The 7,732-nt window shown below is 44.5% G+C and overlaps 1 pseudogene; it reads left to right on the top strand.

The window, feature by feature from the left end:
• LOC123492694 lies at positions 1-7,191 on the top strand (annotated as a pseudogene).
• Positions 7,192-7,732: the final 541 nt, after the last annotated feature.

The following is a 7,732-nucleotide window of genomic DNA, read 5'->3' as shown; positions in this document are numbered from 1 at the left end:
CCTTTTAAACATGGACGCCCCAAGCTTTCAACAACAGTGTCGTTAGCTAGCTAAATAGATTAGAAAACAACCGAGTTTATTATTTTCCACGGTATCACGCCTCTTGAAAATGGATAAACCAACGTTCCAGTCTACGTTGGGAGGACGGCAGCAGCCCGTTTCTAACACCGGAGGTCCCGAGACGTTTTTCCCGAGATCGGGACCTCCATATCTCGGACCGCCGCCGATACAACCACAACCAGTATGTGAAACCTCGTTTCAAAGTAACATGCCGAGTTCAAGTAACGTTGCTGGAGCATTTTGGCCCAGTCAAAACCCTTCCCAATATCTTCCTCCACCGCAACAAGCCCCAGTTAGCGACCAGAGATTCCCTCAAAGTCAAGAGTGGACTCCACCTCCACCCGTGTCAGGATATGGCAGTCAACCTTATGGTTTCAGACCCCCCATTCCACAACCACCGCCTAGATTTGAAGGCTATGGACCACCTCATATATCATCCCCGGGATATGGTTTTGATCCGTCGATACCGCCGCCGCCCCTCAACAACCCGGGACTCAGTCAGTTCCCTTCCATGTCTTCACAACCAGTTCCCTTCCACAGTCATCCAAAGCTGGAACACAACACACATGAGCGGAGACCACCAAACTCATGGGTTCAGGGCTACAATGCTGGTGATGCTCAATCGAACATGGGAACTTCAGATTTCCAAAGATCATTTGATCACAATCCAGCGTACCCTAGCCCCAGTCCACAACACAGTCAGTATGGAAACCCTGATACACGTTTTAGACCAAAGCATGCAGACAGTGGTTACTCTGAACATCGTAGCAGACCTCTCCTAGCCTCCCCCTCCTTGATTCCGATGGGAAGAGATTTGCAGCGCGACCAAGGTTTCATCAAGCCTATTGCTCCACAGCCGCCAGATGAAGACTCCATTCAGAGGATGCAAGATGAACAGTGGCTGAAACGTTTCTTGAGGAATCGAGAGAGGACAACAGCCAAGACCTCCAAACCGGCGCAACCTCATTCAAAGCAAACACACCCAAAGGTCTCCGTGACTCACATACTGAGACACTCTGTATGGTGCCATACAGCTCGTCTCAAAGCTGTCCAAGGCTTGTGAAACGTTGAAGCACAACTTGGAGAATGAGAGCGTCTGGGCGGATTCATACGCCGAGGCAGTGAGTGTGAAAACAGATCTGCAAGAGAAACTGAAGGTCCTTAGTGACACTGAGTGTGTTGAAAGTCTTAAAAAGAAACTGAGTTCCATCAGTAAGAGAAGGGCCAGGCTACGGCGTGGAAAAGTGGAACAGGAGGATGAGAAACAGAGGGAGGAGGAACGAGTGGCTGAGCGTGAAGCCGCCATCGACAAGTGGAGGATGAAACGTATCCATGAAGTAGAGGAGAAGAAGAGGGTGAGTGAAATGAAAGAGAGCACTGTCAAACTGTGTCTGATCTCTAGCTACCCCTTTCCACCTTCAGACCATAGCCCTCCTGCTTTAAACCTAAAAGTTGCATTTTTTGATTCTAGCCCAGCACATCTGATTCAACTAAGGAAGGGTTTGATGTTTAGTTGAGAAGTCGAATCGTGCTTGTGCTGGGCTAGAAATAAACTGTGCAACCGTGGTGCTCCCCAGGGACTGGAGATGAGACACACCCTGCTCTAAGTAATGTACATTACACACGTCAGCAGCAGGTGGTGACGTGTTCTTAGTTTTGGTATCAGTGAATTTCAAGACAATCTAACTGTTTTCATTTTGGTTTGACACGTTCATTGGTCAGCTGTTGATTGATGATACACAAATCATGGACATCTGAATATGCTTTAATGGAAACTGCTTTTTACAGATCAGTTTCCTGTGTGTGTATTTATGCACTGCTCAAAAAAATAAAGGGAACACTTAAACAACACATCCTAGATCTGAATGAATGAAATAATCTTATTAAATACTTTTTCCTTTACATAGTTGAATGTGCTGACAACAAAATCACACAAAAATTATCAATGGAAATCAAATTTATCAACCCATGGAGGTCTGGATTTGGAGTCACCCTCAAAATTAAAGTGGAAAACCACACTACAGGCTGATCCAACTTTGATGTAATGTCCTTAAAACAAGTCAAAATGAGGCTCAGTAGTGTGTGTGGCCTCCACGTGCCTGTATGACCTCCCTACAACGCCTGGGCATGCTCCTGATGAGGTGGCGGATGGTCTCCTGAGGGATCTCCTCCCAGACCTGGACTAAAGCATCCGCCAACTCCTGGACAGTCTGTGGTGCAACGTGGCGTTGGTGGATGGAGCGAGACATGATGTCCCAGATGTGCTCAATTGGATTCAGGTCTGGGGAACGGGCGGTCCATAGCATCAATGCCTTCCTCTCGCAGGAACTGCTGACACAATCCAGCCACATGAGGTCTAGCATTGTCTTGCATTAGGAGGAACCCAGGGCCAACCGCACCAGCATATGGTCTCACAAGGGGTCTGAGGATCTCATCTCGGTACCTAATGGCAGTCAGGCTACCTCTGGCGAGCACATGGAGAGCTGTGCGGCCCCCCTAAGAAATGCCACCCCACACCATGACTGACCCACCGCCAAACCGGTCATGCTGGAGGATGTTGCAGGCAGCAGAACGTTCTCCACGGCGTCTCCAGACTCTGTCACGTCTGTCACATGTGCTCAGTGTGAACCTGCTTTCATCTGTGAAGAGCACAGGGCGCCAGTGGCGAATTTGCCAATCTTGGTGGTAAATGCCAACGTCCTGCACGGTGTTGGGCTGTAAGCACAACCCCCCACCTGTGGACGTCGGGCCCTCATACCACCCTCATGGAGTCTGTTTCTGACCGTTTGAGCAGACACATGCACATTTGTGGCCTGCTGGAGGTCATTTTGCAGGGCTCTGGCAGTGCTCTTTCTGCTCCTCCTTGCACAAAGGCGGAGGTAGCGGTCCTGCTGCTGGGTTGTTGCCCTCCTACGGCCTTCTCCACGTCTCCTGATGTACTGGCCTGTGTCCTGGTAGCGCCTCCATGCTCTGGACACTACGCTGACAGACACAGCAAACCTTCTTGCCACAGCTCACATTGATGTGCCATCCTGGACGAGCTGCACTACCTGAGCCACTTGTGTGGGTTGTAGACTCCGTCTCATGCTACCACTAGAGTGAAAGCACCGCCAGCATTCAAAAGTGACCAAAACATCAGCCAGAAAGCATAGGAACTGAGAAGTGGTCTGTGGTCACCACCTGCAGAACCACTTCTTTATTGGGGTGTCTTGCTAATTGCCTATAATTTCCACCTGTTGTCTATTCCATTTGCACAACAGCATGTGAAATGTATTGTCAATCAGTGTTGCTTCCTAAGTGAACAGTTTGATTTCACAGAAGTGTGATTGACTTGGAGTTACATTGTGTTGTTTAAGTGTTCCCTTTATTTTTTTGAGCAGTGTGTGTGTGTATATATATATATACAGTACCAGTCCAAAGTTTGGACACACCTACTCATTCCAGGGTTTTTCTTTATTTTTACTATTTTCTACATTGTAGAATAATAGTGAAGACATCAAAACTATAACCTAACACATATGGAATCATGTAGTAACCAAAAAAGTGTTAAACAAATGAAAATGTATTTTATATTTGAGATTCTTCAAAGTAGCCACCCTTTGACTTGATGAAAGCTTTGCACACTCTTAGCATTCTCTCAACCAGCTTCATGAGGTAGTCACCTGGAATGCATTTCAATTAACTGGTGTGCTTTGTTAAAAGTTATTTTGTGGAATTTCTTTCCTTCTTAATGCGTTTGAACCAATCAGTTGTGTTGTGACAAGGTAGGGGGGGAATACAGAAGATAGCCCTATTTGGTAAAAGGCAAAGTCCATATTATGGCAAGAACAGCTCAAATAAGCAAAGAGAAACGACAGTCCATCATTACTTTAAGACATGAATGTCAGTCAATCCGCAAAATGTCAAAAACGTTGAACGTTTCTTCTAGTGCTGTCGCAAAAGCCATCAAGCGCTATGATGAAACTGGCTCTCATGCTGACCGCCACAGGAATGGAAGACCCAGAGTTACCTCTGCTGCAGAGGATAAATTCATTAGAGTTACCAGCCTTAGATTGCAGCCCAAATAATTGCTTCACAGAGTTCAAGTAACAGACACATCTCAACATCAACTGTTCAGAGGAGACTGTGTGAATCAGGCCTTCATGGTTGAATTGCTGCAAAGAAACCACTACTAAAGGACACCAATAAGAAGAAGAGACTTGCTTGGGTCAAGAAACACGAGCAATGGACATTAGACCGATGGAAATCTGTCCTTTGGTCTGATGAGTCCAAATGTTAAATGTTTGGTTCCAACCGCCGTGTCTTTGTGTGACGCAGAGAAGGTGAACGGATAATCTCTGCATGTGTGGTTCCCACCGTGAAGCATGGAGGAGGAGGTGTGATGGTGTGCGGGTGCTTTGCTGGTGATACTGTCTGTGATTTATTTAGAATTCAAGGCACACTTAACCAGCATGGCTACCACAGAGCGATACGCCATCTCATCTGGTTTGTGCTTAGTGGGACTACAGGACAATGACCTAACACACCTCCAGGCTGTGCAAGGGCTACATTTCTATAAAAATTAATAAAAACCCTTGAATGAGTAGGTGTGTCCAAACCTTTGACTGGTACTGTGTGTGTGTGTGTGTGTGATATATATATATATATATATATATATATATATATATATATATATATATATATATATATATATATATATATATATATATATATATATATATACAGTGCTATGAAAAAGTATTTGTCCCCTTTCTAATTTTCTCTACTTTTTGCATATTTGTGATACTGAATGTTATCAGATCTTCAACCAAAGCCTAATATTAGATAAAGGGAACATAAGTGAACAAATAACACAACAATTACATATTTATTTCATTTATTTCATAAACAAAGTTATGCAACACCCAATTCCCCTGTGTGAAAAAGTAATTGCCCCCTTACACTCAATAACTGGTTGTGCCACCTTTAGCTGCAATGACTCCAACCAAATGCTTCCTGTAGTTGTTGATCAGTCTCTCACGTCGCTGTGGAGGAATTTTGGCACACTCTTCCATGCAGAACTGCTTTAACTCAGCGACGTGTGGGTTTTCAAGCATGAACTGCTCGTTTCAAGTCCTGCCACAACATCTCAATTGGGATTAGGTCTGGACTTTGACTAGGCCATTCCAAAACTTCCAATTAGTTGCTTTTTAGCAATTTTCATGTAGACTTGATTGTGTGTTTTGGATCATTGTCTTGCTGCATGACCCAGCTGCGCTTCAGCTTCAGCTCACAGACGGATGGTCTGACATTCTCCTGTAGAATTCTCTGATACAGAGCAGAATTCATGGTTCCTTCTATTAAGGCAAGTCGTCCAGGTCCTGAGGCAGCAAAGCATCCCCAAACCATCACACCACCACCACCATGCTTGACCTTTGGTATGATGTTCTTACTGTGGAATGCAGTGTTTGGTTTGAAATAAATATGTAATTGTTGTGTTATTTGTTCACTTATGTTCCCTTTATCTAATATTAGATTTTGAAGATCTAAAAACATTCAGTATCACAAATATGCAAAAGTAGAGAAAATTAGAAAGGGGGCAAATACTTTTTCATAGCACTGTAATATATATATATATATAATTATAATTTTATTTTTTCCCTGTATTGATTTGACACAGACTATGAACACAGTGCTTCTGTTATCTATATATTTTTGTGTTCCTCTCCCCCATCAGGAGCAAGAGCTGAAGCTGGCTGCGGACACGGTGCTCTGCGAGGTGAGGAAGAAGCAGGCAGATGCCAAGAGGATGCTGGACATCCTCAGGTCACTGGAGAAGCTACGCAAACTCAGGAAGGAGGCAGCCTCCAGGAAAGGTAAGGAGATGGAGCACTGTAATGATGGAACAGTTTCTCTTCATAACTTTTGTCTAGCCAACTGCTCTTCACCTTCACAACAACCATAGTCAAAAGTCTCTGTTCTCATTGAACACATTCAAGCAGTACCTCCCTGTTTCACTCCATTTTAAAATGTTTTCTGTCAACTGAACATAAACCTATCTCTCTGTTTGTGTGTGCTACTAGGGATCTTCCCGGAGCAGGAAGCCGACCAGGCATTTGACGGGCTGGTGGAGCGCCTGCGGGCGCTGATCAGGAAGAGGACGGGGGTGTACGGGGCAGAGGAGAACGCCCTGCGGGTGATGCTGGAAAGCGAGCAGGAGGAGGAGCGCAAGAGGGACCTGGAGAAACGACAAAGGAAGGAGAGGGAGAGGCTACTGCAGAGGAAACGAGAGATGGATAGCATGCTCTTTGGAGGTAATTAGAAACCGTATAAAGACTGGTGGTTTTTCCTAAAAGGAGAGCTGGGACCCATTTTCATGTTGTAGACGGTTTATTTTGGGGTCGTGGAAAGAAACATTATTTTGTTAATTGGAGCACAACAATTCAGAAGGTATTAGGTTGGTCATCTCATGGCACACAACGTTTCTGAACCACTAGTAAATAAGAGGAAACAGACACAGCATTTTGAGATTGTTGTGTGATTTATAAGTTAATATCTGAATAACCATTTATCTTCTTAAAGTGACTGTTCTCCACTCATCCCCTCCTCTCCTCCAGATGAGATGCCTCCTGACCACCCCCCTACAGCCCTTCAGAGAGTACTACACACAGGCAGAGCACTCACTACCAGCCTTGATACAGATAAGGTCTGTGTCACACAAGCATTTTTACTAAACTTCCCCGTGTTAGAGGAGATTTACATCCACTAAGGCCCTGTTCAAATACTTTAGGACTGCACCCATCCTTCCTTTCCTCCTTCCTTCCTTGTTTCCTTCCTTCATTATATGTGTATGTCAAGTGTATAAAACGGCTCCACCAATGTTTTCACTGTTAAAGCATATCTAACCAGTGATATTTAACCAGTCATTAAATCAAGGAAGGAAGGATGCATGCACTTTTAAAGTACTTCAGTATCCTATGTTTTGGCTCACCTGCTGTGCTTCTCCTCCAGGAGAGAGTGGGACCTCTTTCTGGTCTCAGTGGACCACCCAGACGGCACCGCGGTCCCCAGGACTGGGTCTTACCACAACGCCCCACAGACGAGATTTGGGCCACAGCCCTGGACCGAGGGACTGCTTCGGACCCTGACTGACACCCATATGGGCTCTGGAAAGGACTTGTGATTCGCTAGCAGTGTATTCAGCAAGTTACTGCAATAAGATCTGCTGGAGACAAGCAAAACAGAAGAGCGAAATTTACTTTTGTTTTTTGTTTATTTCTGATTGCTATTCATGGAATGTCCACATGTGACAAATTGGCTTTCGTAGGGTATTTCTACCCTGACAAAAAATTATAATATTGTTCTTCAAAAAAATCCTGGCGATCCTTTTTTCTGTTTATTTTTTATGGTTTTCTTTAAGGATTTCTAAATCAGTTCTTACTTTTACAAACAGCTATTTGGAAGTTACTCTCTCCAACTGACATTTGACTGAATTGAAATCCTATTTATCATGAATCCCGGATTTTCTGAAGTCAATTGTACTATTTTAACATGAAATGGGCCAGTAAAAGGTATTTTTTTCTGCCTGCCTGCCGTACCAGATTTTTGTCCATGGTCAGTTGGTGTCACAGCTACAGTACACTAAACACAGTTGAGCTAAACGTGTCTTACAGAGGAGGGTACTTAGTGACGT

This window comes from Coregonus clupeaformis, chromosome 15, assembly GCF_020615455.1.
Source record: "Coregonus clupeaformis isolate EN_2021a chromosome 15, ASM2061545v1, whole genome shotgun sequence".
Classification (NCBI taxonomy): domain Eukaryota; kingdom Metazoa; phylum Chordata; class Actinopteri; order Salmoniformes; family Salmonidae; genus Coregonus; species Coregonus clupeaformis.
This window is presented reverse-complemented; position numbering and strand designations above follow the sequence as displayed.